Below are 13,257 nucleotides of genomic sequence, written 5' to 3' on the forward strand. Positions count from 1 at the left end.
TCTTGGGAGCTATAGAAGAAATGTACTCAGTATCTGCTTGCTAACTCTGCAAGACTTCCTAGAGATTGGTTGTCTTTTTCAGCAAAGTATATTTCTCCTTTACAGAGGAAGAAACCAGAGAGCTAACACAAAAGAGCGAGAGGCAGCATACGCTTCTTCTCTAAATTGGTCAAGAAGTCAACCACCAAGTTTACTCCTAAGAAATGAAAAGACTATCCTCTGTGCGCCTGTGTGTGTGTGCGACACTCCAGTTCTTTTGGGAGAACTGGTAACAAGCAGGAGCAGAGCCTTGGATAGTACAGGTTCTGAAAGAAAGCTACTCAACTCCATTCAGAGAGCAGCCACTGCTGGTGAACACTCCGACCAGATTAACATCTTACTCCGCAGGATTGGAGAAATTTTTGACCCTTGTGGAGGAAGTAACTTCCTTAATATTGTGACGCCATGGTAAATTTTTACATCAATCAATCAATCAACTTCCTTAATGACAAAAGGGGTGATAGAAAAATTTCAAGATGTCAAATCGAAGGGATTCTACAGTCAGTTGTTTGTAGTACTGAAAGCCACAGGTTGAAGGAGACCAGTCCTTGATGTAAGAGCACTGAATTTCTTCATAGAAAAAATGAAATTCAAGATGAAATCGGACCACTCAGCACTAGCGCCCATCAATCAGGGAGATTGGATGATCTCCTTAGATATGGAAGGTACGTGCCGATTCATCCATCCTCAAGGAAATACCTGATATTCATTCGCCATGACCAGGCCTTTCATTTCAAAGCGTTGTGCTTTGGCCTGTCAACTGCTCCACAGGTTTTCACTGGGTTTTAGCTCTGTTAGCAAAGTGGCTACATTTGGTAGGTATAAGGATTATTCTATACTTAGATGATTGGCTGATATGCTCTCCAAAGATGAAATGTGTGGAGGACCTGCGAAAGACTCTGGAATTGATGCAGCATCTAGGTTTGTTGGTAAATCTGCAGAAATCGCAATTGACCCCATCTCAGAAGATTCTCTATTTGGGGATTCAGATAGACTTACTGAATTTTCAGGCTTTTCCATCTCCCAAGAGAATCGAATCCTGCCAGACAAAAGTACATAAATCTTTTTTTATCAATACAGAGATGTTCAGCAAATGGGTGGTAGAGTTTGCTGTCTTCAATAAAACAGTTTGTCAGGCTAGGAAGATTGCATCTGAGAGTTCTGCAGTTCTTAAAGATCAATTGGGATATGAAGAACCTAACAGACTCATTCGTTTCCCCAGTAATGAAAGAGATCAAATAGGATTTGAAATGGTGGCAACTAAGAGACAGGTATCTAGATGGGAAATCCCTGGAATGTCTGAACCCAGCCCTAGATTTTCTGATACATCAGATATAGGCTAGGGAGCTCACCTTGGAGACAAGTAAATCTCAGGAATATTGTCTCAGGAGGAAAATCAAATGCACATAAACAATCGGGAATTAAAGGCCTCCTTAACTTTCAAGAGGAGGTAAGGGGCAAGGCGATAACAGTACATTCAGGCAATACCAAGGCACTGGTTTATATAAGTCGATGGGGGGCGGGTGATGCACTCTTCCTCTCTCTTTGAAACAACGAAGGATCTTTTATGGGGAGAACAGATTGGGACAAAACTAGTCACTTGTTTCACCACCCAGGGCAAACTCAATGTCCTAGTGGACTCATTGAGTCCTTTCCACAGAGTGGACTCTGAACAGAGGAGTATGCAAAAGACTGTGGAAACTGTGAGGGAAACCGTTTCTAGATCTGTTCACCCTGTCCAGAAACCACAGACTTCCCCTTTACTGTTCACTGTTTCTGGATCCTCGAGCCTGGGGAACAGAAGCCCCTTTACTAGATTGGTCGAACCTGGATGTGTACGCCTTTCCCCCATTCACCCTGATAAGAGAGGTACTGAACAAGCTCCTAAACACATCAAAATGTCACACCGAAAGCAGCCTATTGATCACAAAGAGAATGGTTTGATGATCTGTTAACCCATTTAATGGACTACTCAGGTTTCACCAAAAGCTATCAACTCTGGCCCTGATAGGTTTTCGACTGTCATCAAACTCCGTCAATCAAAAAGTTTTACAAGAGTGGTGGCTAGGGCTGTTGCCAACAGTAGACAATAGTCTAACAATGTATATCAGACGAAAGGGTCAATATTTAGGTTGTGGTGCAGAAGAAATAACACCTCCTCTTCTAAAGCAACTATAATGCATAAAACAAATTTTCTATATCTTAGTTCAGAGAGGGGGCTATCATCGTCAACTATAAAAGGCTATAGAGCAAAGTTAAACTCTATTTTGCGGCACAGAGGTTTAGACATTTTGGCAAATCAAGACATCTCGGACCTCATCAGGTCTTTTGAGTGTACCATAGTTGGGACAGAGAGGTCGGTAGCCTGAGCTTAGACGTAGTTCTTGAGTGGCTTGCAGGACCACAGTTTAAATCCCTGCATTTGGCTTCCTTAAGGAAACTAACCAGGAAAACCCTGTTTTTAATGGCTCTTGGTACAGCTAAGAGAGTCAGTAAAATCCAAGTCTTAGATAAGAGGGTGTTTTTTTTTAACAAGGGAATGAATGCAGTCTGTTCTCTTAAGCTAGGGTTTCTAATAAAGAACGAGTTAACCTCAAAACCCTGGCCAAGATCTTTCATAGTAAAGAATCTTTCTGACTAGTAGGCACAGAAGATGATGAGAGATACTTATGTCATGTGAGAGCCCTTAGGTAATATCTCCACCGGACAGAAAATATCAGAGGACCCATGAGTAATCTATAGTGTTGAGTCAAGAACCCTTCCAGACCCTTATCTAAAAACACTATCTTGTTTTTTATTAGAGACTTCATTAAACAGGCACATTCGCAAGTGGGAGAAGATCTCTACCCTAACTTGGCTCATGAGGTTAGAGCATTGGCTACCTCTTTAGCCTTTAAACATAACTTGTCTCTGGTCGACATATCGCAAACAACTTACTGGAGATGTAAGTCCGTGTTTGCAATGCACTACCTAAATGATTTTGAAACTGCTTACAATGATTGCTTAACTTTGGGTCCTTTGTCAGTAGTAGGCATGATTGTTGAGGATAATGTATGAAGACACATTTACTCTAACTAATTTTACAACCAAAGTAATCTTGGGAGTATTTACTTTTGAATTTTAATTTTTGGCGATGGAGTTTTTTCATAGGCGAATAGGCATAGTATTTGGATATTGGTAATTTTACCACACCCTTGGGCAGGGGCTAGGATTTTAATCTCTGGTTGTCTGGTTGTTTGTCTTGTGGTGTTTTTGGTTGGCTATCAATTTCCTCAGTTTACAGTATACTCCTCAGCTGGGAAGTTCTTTCTGTGTTGATATAGGTGTTCATGTCCAAACCATTGCGACACTATGGGTTGCGAAGAGTTCTCATCAAGGGCAGTACTTTCTTGAAGCAGCTTTCTCCTCAGGTAAGGAACAACTAAAGTTTATGAAAACCTTTATGAATTTTTTTATATATATTCTGATAAGGTCCAGGAATCCCCACCAGCTATCAATGTGGGATTCAGCTGTATAATTACTGGGTAAGTTACTCTAATAAAAATGCTATTTTTATGATAAAATAGATTTTTATTAGTATTACTTACCCAGTAATTATAACAGAGCCCGCCCTTCTCCCCTCACATGGACACTATCTAATTATATGGAGAGCAAAACAAAATGGAGGTATTTTCATTTAGTTGTTTCCCTTCCCACCAGGTAGTGGGAGGAGCCTGTTCACCTACCGGACAAAGGAAGAAAAAGTTTTTAACCACGAATTATTTGGAATTCAAGTTGCTGTCGAGTAGAAACTACAGCTGTATAATTAATGGGTAAGTGCTAATAAAACTTATTTTCTTCGAAAAAATATCATATTTAGACCATTAGTATTTTTGTTTCGGTAGGCTTGGTTGTATTTAGCATGGTACTGGTTTAGTGCCAGTATCATGCATTTGTTTATTGACTTTGAGGACAATAAAGTGCTTGCCAAAGCAAGCCAAAACTAAGAACTGTTATTAGTCTGCCAGTGGCTGGTTGTTGTTAGAGAGGGCATGGATGGAACCCATCTTATCTAGCAGGTCAATCCAAAGGGGTTACCAATGTAAAGATAGTCACACAAAGGATGCCTAGAGTACACTCATGTATTGTTGAGATCTGATTTGTTTTTTATACAGTCCACATGATTCAGGTGATGGTGACACATAACTACATGTTTATAAGAGAAAGAGTGCTCCGTTACCATGCTGGCTTAACTTGGGTGTGGGCAGAAGAGTGTGGGCTGCACCATAATATTTCATTGAGGTATCTCTAAGACTAATTTCTGATTTTAGTGTTTTCCATTTTTAATTTTTAGGCAGAATAAGCTTTTTCTATACATAATTTGCATACTATTCTTCACAAAGTTAATAACATCGACCAAAACTTACCTCCCATAGTTCAATGTTAATGTAATGCTCACATATGTAACCCTGGTTGGTCTCTCCGAAACAAGGTGCTAACTTAATGGTGTTTGATGGCGTGAGCTTGAGACATGAAGGTAAAATATGAAGGGTTGGTGGAGGCATGTCGGAAATAATGAATGATGGAACTGCAGGAGAAAGAAAAGTTATCACAATTAATGACAGTATTGATTGGAATGATGAATGATGAACAGGAGGAAAAAGAGGACAGTATGACAATTAATCCTAGTATTGTATGGATTATTAGAATTAAGGAAGAAACAGTCATTGTATAAGTAATCATAGTATTCCATGTTTTGGAAGGTAAAGATAATTTTCACTTAATATTAGAAGGTACGGTGAAAGAGGATGTGTTGATTAATTATGGAATTACATTGCACGAATGGTAAGCAATTTGCTACAGAGGAGGCCAGGAATAGAAGAGTGATCAAGACTAATAACAGTAGGTAGAAAGGTAAAGGGAATGCACAAGAATGTGGAATGATTTTAGATATGACTTTGCTCTGTGCAAAAAAGAGAGAGAGAGAGAGACATATTTTAGGTAATCATCACATCAGAAGATAAAGAATGTTTTAGGTAATCATCACATCAGAAGATAAAGAATGTTTTAGGTAATCATCATATCAGATGATAAAGAGTGTTTTAGGTAATCATTACATCAGAAGATAAAGAATGTTTAAGGTAATTATCACATCAGAAGATAAACAGTGTTTTAGGTAATGATCGCATCAGAAGATAAAGAATGAATGTTTGTAGATTTGTTCACAACATCAGTGATTTAGGAAACTAAAGAAAGAGGGAAAATAAAAGAAATGAATCACGAGATTGCTTCGATTAGAAAATAAAGAGCAAAATAATCATACTAGTTAATTTAGCTGCAACTAGTGTTTGAAGAGGGAGATAAACTTGGTAGAAAATGAGTCCAGTGATGGTTTAGCTAGAAAATCATTTTGCCCTGGCGTAATTGTACAATTTGGGCTTTCTTGTGATTAATTACTGTAATTTTCTCTCTTCCTTTTTCTTCTGCATGATACAAAAGGCCTCAGTGGAATTTTGCCGCTAGTCTTTGTTGTGCTTTATCTTCACTTCCTGTCTCAGTTCTTCAGTTGGCCACAGCAGCCAACCTAGCACCATCACATGCTTTTCACTCCTTGGTGGAGAGATGGATAGGTCCAGGAGACCTCCAAGTCTTATTCATCAGTATCTCATCTTCTTATGGAAATTCCATTTTTTTCCTTTTTGGTATCATTTCTCATTCAGTCTTACCATCTGACACCTAATATTCTTAAAGATTCATTCTAAAAACAACAAAATCTTCTAGAATGTTTCACAGTCCTACCATGGATCATCTGTATGTCGATAATGATATTCCTTGACTAATAAATGGTCTTGCTTTCATATTTGATTTCCATATCTTATCAGCCTTCCCATTGTTTTGATTAGCCTTCCTTAAACTTTCAGTAAATTCTAGCTCAAGCAAGTATGTACTGGATATCATTGTTCATAAGTTATGAAAGAGTCAACCTCATTAATCCTTTTTCCAATTAGCTTTATTTCATACTGTTGGATATATTCTGTCCTCATTACATACTAGTGTTTTTCTTAGGATGACCCTACATCCCATCTCTAGTTATATAATGCATTATAGTGGAGTGGGGTAGTGGGAAAAAAGTGCAAATGGTGATACAAGCAACAGATTTGGTATGAAAACTCTTATCACCATAAATCTAAATCAACCTCTGGCTACCGCAATGCATGGCTATTTCTAGGTTGGCCGACTCTTTCCAAAATGGCTGCAAGTTTGCTCTATATTTCAAATATTTTCATTCCATAAGCCTACAAAAGTTGTATACTGTACTTATGATGACTGAATTTATATTTTGGCATTTCTTACTGCCATTAAGAGATAAACTGAAACCATCTCTCCAATATGGCCACCATATTTCCAAAATGACCGCCAAAGATGTAAATTGTATAAATCTCTTGATAGATACCAATATGTTTCATGTGTCATCAGTTTTAGCAAGTGCAGATGCAGAGAGCTGTGCAGCTAAGTCCAGACTTGTAACATAATACTAACATTACACCTGCCATGGTATTCCTTTCTGCAGCCACACTTATTCAATTCTTGGCAAGATATTGCTACTGCTGGCAAATCTGTCCAGTACAGAAACCAGGCATCACCAACCTATTGCCATCCCCAGTCCAGTGTCTTTGATTGGGCAAGACTGGATGACATACTAAAGATTGGCTCCTTAAGCTCTTTTGTAGTGCTCTCTAAGAGCAGCCCCTGTAGGAGGAATGCAATCATAAGCTCTTTGCTTCCTTGTAAAGAGATCAATCTAGCCTCATTGACATCTTTATATGAACTGCTTCTTTCGTACATTAGCACCACAAACTCTTCAGAGATTTGCAGGTCTTCATCTTCTACAGCTGGTGGTGTTGAACTTAGTTCGGTGAAGATGGGTGTGGCATGCTGAAACATAGTCCATGTTTGCCATGTGGACTTCTTCCCCTTTCCATGAAAGGCAGACACTGTGTCACACCCACTAAAATGCATGGAAAAAGGGAAGGGCTGAGGCATTTGGTCCCATGGTTGCTGCAATTTCATGGATAGGTATCCACCTCATGTCTTTTCATCTGAATTTAATCCATAGTTGTGACAACATTAGTGTCTGAACTGCATATGATTGGCCTTGAGATATCTTAATGCTTTGCAGCATAACCAGCATGCAAAAGGAATCTAGTATCTGCCTCTTTGTGATTGCAGCCTTGTAGGTTAGCAGTGTCCTGTTCAGCTTTGCTACAAAATGCAGCATCCCCTTTGGTGACAATTATGCTTGTTGTATCATCAGCTTGAGCTGAAATGATTGTTTCGGGTCATTCCTGAGAAAGCTGGCCCACTTGTTGGGAGTTTTTGCAGCGCTAATCACTTGTGGCAAACTCCGGTGTCTTTTTTTTGTCACGTTTGTGCTTTCATACTGTCTGTCCTATACACATCAAAAACAGTGTGAGCTTGTTTGTACTTCTGTATGTGCTTCTGTACCTTGGACAGGACCTCATGCTTTGCCACCATCCATTATGATAACATCATCAGTAGGCTCTTTGTCATGGATGTATGATGACAGCTGTTCTAGCAGAGGCAGCAGCTGTGACTTGGTGCCCTGATGCATCAGCCCATTCTGTGCCAGTGACGGTGGACAATTTTGATTTTCATGTTGAAAGAATTCATTTAAGTCATACTGTCTGTTCTGGCATGGTATGAAAAGGTGTGAGAATAGATGACGGTCTTCCTTTATGATTTGCTGTGACTGTTTGCCCTTGGACTGTAGTAGACATCTTGCAACTGAACAATAAAATGTTGTTCTTGTGTACTGGCTCTCATTGAATTTGTTGGGTGTTGTGAGTCTCAATAAAGTTTGTGAATTGTCTGTCCAAGACTTCATAGATCTCAAGGATTCATTAACTTTTCTGTCCATAATTTCATGACTGTCTAGCACAATCAGATCCACTGAATCTTCCTCAAAAGGGTTGCCCATTTCTTTTATTACTTTTGCTAGTTTCTCAACCATTTCAAGAAACCTTTTCAGCACAGTTTCAGTTTCATTGTGATGCTTACCCTCAGAATTTGGATCAGCATCACCTCTAGTCTCAAACTCATCAATCAGGCCACCTTCTGAGAGCATCTGCATCTTCAGTTAGGCTGATGGCTCCCTCCCATCTCCTTTCACGAGGAAGAAGGCCGAGTGGTTTTATGGATTGTGAAATTTCCTTTGTTCATATTTGGAACAAACCTTGAGGAAAAAGGTGGAGTGGTTTTATGGATAGTGAAATTTTCTATGTTCATATTTGGAACAAACCTTCGGTCTTAACAATAGGCTAATCTCGAGACTGCGCATCGCACTCCGTGACGCATTCAGTCTTTTCTTTAACAGCCTTGGAGAGTAAATACTATCGCATTTGCTCTCTTCCAAGCCGGTTGTTTGTGCCCGTGTTTCCTTTCTTTTATTCAGTGTGTTTGTTGTGTGAGTGTTTCTGTTTAATATGGATTCCTCCGAGTTTTCATGGCCTTGTCAATGCATGTGCTTGGGCATTCAGGGATTCCCTCAAGGTTTCTGGTGTCTGCAGTTACAGATCCTCATATGACTAGTAGTAGGTGCCGAGCAAATTATTGTACTATTACTAATCCATGGCCGAAATGTCGTTCTTGGCTAAGTCACAGTGGAGAGTGTTTAACAAGAAGAGGGAACATCGCAGTGTCGACTCTTCCTTCTTGGGAGGGTTTTTCTTCTCCTCGACTGGACGATTTGTTTATCGCTCTCCCTGTGGCTAGTTCAACTGTACCCCTGTCACCTTCTTTTTTTCCATTGACTTGTCAATGGAAGTAACGGGAGTACCTCAGGATGATGTTATGTTTAATGTGGCCCCCCCTCCTTCGGGTTCTATTTCTCTTCCCAAGAGGGAGGATACTACACCATCTAATTTCTTAGTTTCAGGTTCGGAGTCATACAAGATGGCGGCTGTTTCAGGTTGGGAGTTATCCAAGATGGTGGCTGTTTGGGCGTCACTTGGTCTACAGGGTTCACCTTCCTTGGATGGCCTATTGTCGCATTTCTTGGAGGCGTGATTCTCCACACCCCCTCCCCATAGCCCTGTAGCAGTCCTGCCTCCCCCAGGACTCCTCTACATTGGCTCTCGCATGCTTCCACTTTGCGGGGCTCCTTTGTCATCGTCAATGCTCTCTGGGTTGCACCTTATTACTCCGCCAGTGAGGCCATTGTCAGCCTGTGACGTCAGATGCGGTGGCCGCTCATCCTCCTGTCGTTATGATGTCACCCCTTCCTGGTGTGATGTCAACATCTTCTCTTGTTAGCCATCCGAGGCTTTAATTCAAATGGTCATCAAGAGGCTCGACTCTGTTTTTCGAGAGACGTTTTCTGCTGCCTCTGGGAAGAAGTGTCATAAAAGGAGTGTTTATTCCCCTCCTCCTGCTAGTAAAAGACCTCGTAGAGAGGGGAGTTTCACTCCTTCTCCTACTTCTTCTTTATCACCGCCACACCATCATGTTAGATGCAGGAGGATCAAGGACTTTGTGGCTTCGTCTTCTGTGAGCGAAAGGAGTGTATTGCCTTCTGCTTCACATGACTGTGTCTCTCCCATGCACGTCTGTGTTTGTGGGAGTGAGAGGAGTGCTTCACCATCTGCCACAGACAGTCGTGTTTCTCCATCGCACGTTCGTGTTCGTGAGGTTGGCGATGGGGCTCGTGGAAGGAAGGCATTCCCGTCTTCAATACGTGGCCGCATATCTCCTGTACATGCAGGTAATGCATCATCGACTTCTCTTCACGGCCGTGTCTCTTCATCTCATGTATGTGTTAATGACAGTGGGAATGTTGAGAGTGTTAAGAGGGTTTCTTCGTCTTCTGTGTGCAGACATGACTCATCCTTGCAAGTACGTGTAGATGATATCAGAGGTACTACCCCCTTTTCATCTGTCCCCATGCCAGTTCATCGGCGTATGGATGATAAGGTGCCAATTAAGAGGTCGAAGGTGGCTGAAACTGTGCATAAGGATTCTTCACTCGATAAGACTGTGGTTGACGGTCGGGAACGTGAGGTTTCCCTAGTCTGGAGACGTGTTTCTCATTCTCCTGGAAGAGACCTTAACCTTAGGAGTCAATCTCCTTCAGGTAACTCTCTTCCGTGATGTTCCTTGTCTTGGGACCGTGCTCAGTTGGCATCTTACGGATGTGTACTCGACTCTTCGCACGTCCATGTACGTAATTCCTCCCGTGAACACGTACATGGCACACCTGACATCCGTGTGCATGATCCTTCCTGCAATTGTATACGTGGTTCCTCGCATGAACCTGTACGCGGTCCGAGTTGGGACCATGTACAGGTGTCATTGTGTGACGATGTTCTGGAACCTTGTCTCAGGATCTTCAGGTTTTAGACCCTACACTCCAACCAATAATAACCAGAATGCTAGGCATCCTAGGGAAGCTTCACCAATAATGTTTCAGAAGGATGAGGAGACTGCCAAGCCTTCTTCGCGTTGTCAGTCACCTTTGCTGGAGCAAGATGAGGGAGACACCCAAGAGTTTATGTCTTCCTTCTCAGAGGTTGCTGATCTCATTCGTTTGTTCAACAATCTTGAGGGTAGGGCAAAGGCTCAGTCTTCTATCACCCCAACGGGTATAGAGGCCTTGCTGGGTGCCAGACAAGATTCTAGAACTTCTTTTGAACTTCCCTTGTCGGGTCATGCTCAGTTTATCTTGCAATGTGTGATCAATTTGGTTTCAGACCGAGATAGCTCTCTGCGTTCCAATAGATCATCCAAGTTTCTACCTCCTCGTCTTGTGGGCATAGGAAGTACTACTCCACTAATGTAGCGCATTTGATGTCCCGTCACCTTAACCCGGACGCTATCTGTTTTAAGCCTGGTTTAACCCTGGAGCAGGTTAGGTCGGAATGTCCATCTTTTTCGTCACAAGAGACCTTAGTTATGGAGACTAATGTGTCTTCCATCTTCCAGACTGTTCTTGGCTGAACTTGTGGTCCACTGCGATAGCTAGGATTGCTTCGGATAGGACTGAGGGAGGTATAGTTAGTTCTTCACTTGCTAGACTGTTACTAGTCCTGCAGCCCGGACCATTGAGATACAACGAACGAAATAACGACTGTAACCCGTACTGGTATTTAGGAGACTTGTAAGCTGTGAAACTGACCATCTGCCAAAAATATATGGGTGGATTACTTAACAAGCACCACTAATTGCTTGTTAGATTTTGGGTCTAGATCCAGTATATGAGATACCAGATGAAACTAATATATAATATATCTGCAGACTCTACTGATTATAGAATGACCAGTGACAAACATTCTGGAGGGTGGGTTCCCCCATACAGACACACTAAAAAGGGGGCTTAATTGGATTTAGATCCAACTTAGGAGATACCAAGTAAAATTTGTACTACAATAGCAATGCATATCCTAGAATACTGTGGTGGTAATGACAGACATTTTAGTGGGTAGTTACCCCCTGACAGACACCCCAGAATGAGTGGGGAGGGGAGACAGAATCTGCATCCAACATGGGAGATACCAAGTCAAATTTGTGCTACAATAGCACTTCATATCTTAGAAGGCTATGATGGTAATGCCAGACATTTTAGTGGGTGGTTCCCCCCCGACAGACACCCCACAACGAGTTGGGAGGGGGAAGGGGAGGGGGAGACAGGATCTGCATCCAACATTGGAGATACCAAATAAAATTTGTACTACAATAGCACTTCATATCCTAGAAATCTGTGATGGTAATGCTAGACATTTTAATGGGTGGTTTCCCCCTGACAGACACTCCACAACGATTTGGGAGGGGGAGGGGGAGGGGAAGGGGAGACAGGATCAGCATCCATCATCGGAGATACCAAGTAAAATTTGTACTACAAAAACACTTCATATCCTTGAATGCTGTGATGGTAATCCCAAACTTTTTAGTGGGTGGTTTCCCCCTGACAGACACTCCACAACGAGTTGGGAGGGGGAGGGGGAGGGGAAACAGGGTCTGCATCCAACATCGGAAATACCAAGTAAAATTTGTACTACAATAGCACTGCATATCCTAGAATGCTGTGATGGTAATGCCAGACATTTTAGTGGGAGGTTTCCCCCTGACAGACACCCTAACTGATGGGCAGGGGGAAGGGCAAGCCCTAATAATTAAAATCTAGACTAGTATAGTAAGGTACTATTGACCCGTATTATACATTATTGTGATATATTTAATATATATTTTTATCCTTTCTTTATCGTTTGTATTTATTTAATACAAATATTTATTTGTTTCATATAAATAATAGTCATCTGTAGTCCCATAATAATTCGGTCATATTATTATTTTGTCAAGCAAGCAACGGACTTCAATTATAGTGCTCGGTTTAGCTTTGTTTATGAGAGGAACATTAATGTAGCGGTGGCTGGAAGACTGGCACTATAAATTAGCATGTAAGTTCTCATCATTATTAGTTTTATTGCTGTAAAATGTCTATGTACATAACATTTGTTAAATAGAGTGATACGCACCTATTAAATAGACAGTAGTACATATGTAATATATACGCTATAGTCAGAGTACAGCTCATAGTAATTGCGATATAGCTTACTCGGTTTGTTTCATCGAAAGAGGACTACTGTGAGGTGTGGACAAAAGGGCAGGTAGTAGAGTACTGACTTTATTACAGGTAAGGGAAAATTCAAATATACAGCATGCGGGTGGAAATGTGGTTACCGGCCCACGAGAGAATAAAAGTGGGTCGGCGAGGCCCGATTTGTGTTTCTTGAGAGACTTATAATACAAAATACAAAGGTACATAAAATATGATTTCACAAGATATATACATTGGCGGAAAGCCCGCTGAACGCTCTCGCGGAGGGAAGTAAGAACAACGCGAATGTTGAACTACATACAGAGAAAATTGTGAATAAGCGTTGTCCTTACAAATACTCTCCCCCTAAGACAATAATTAGGCATAATTGTTGGCTGATTTCTTTGTACTTCTGACCGTTACTCGCGGAAGTGAGCGGGCCGGCAGAAGCGCCCTCGGGTGCGCGAAATCAGCTGCTGTGGTAGATCCTTGGGGATTTCAGGGGACGGGATGCCTCCCCTGAGGTGACCCTCGGCGGCCGCGGCTACGACTGGGAGGTTTGGCGACCGATGTAGCCGCTTCTTTCCGAGGAAGATTGAGGCGCATTATGGAATCCGCGTTGGCGGACT

General features: G+C 41.6%; 1 long non-coding RNA gene across 1 annotated transcript in view; it reads left to right on the forward strand.

Annotated features, from left to right (window-relative positions):
* The window catches only part of LOC135220315 (uncharacterized), a 254,594-nt gene that overhangs the window by 171,421 nt on the left and 69,916 nt on the right, over positions 1 to 13,257 (forward strand). The window contains exon 2 of the long non-coding RNA XR_010315653.1: positions 3,739 to 3,851. This is a non-coding gene — a long non-coding RNA (uncharacterized LOC135220315). The remainder of the gene's footprint in view (positions 1 to 3,738; positions 3,852 to 13,257) is intronic.

The sequence above is a fragment of the Macrobrachium nipponense genome, chromosome 1 (genome assembly GCF_015104395.2).
Source record: "Macrobrachium nipponense isolate FS-2020 chromosome 1, ASM1510439v2, whole genome shotgun sequence".
Lineage (NCBI taxonomy): Eukaryota > Metazoa > Arthropoda > Malacostraca > Decapoda > Palaemonidae > Macrobrachium > Macrobrachium nipponense.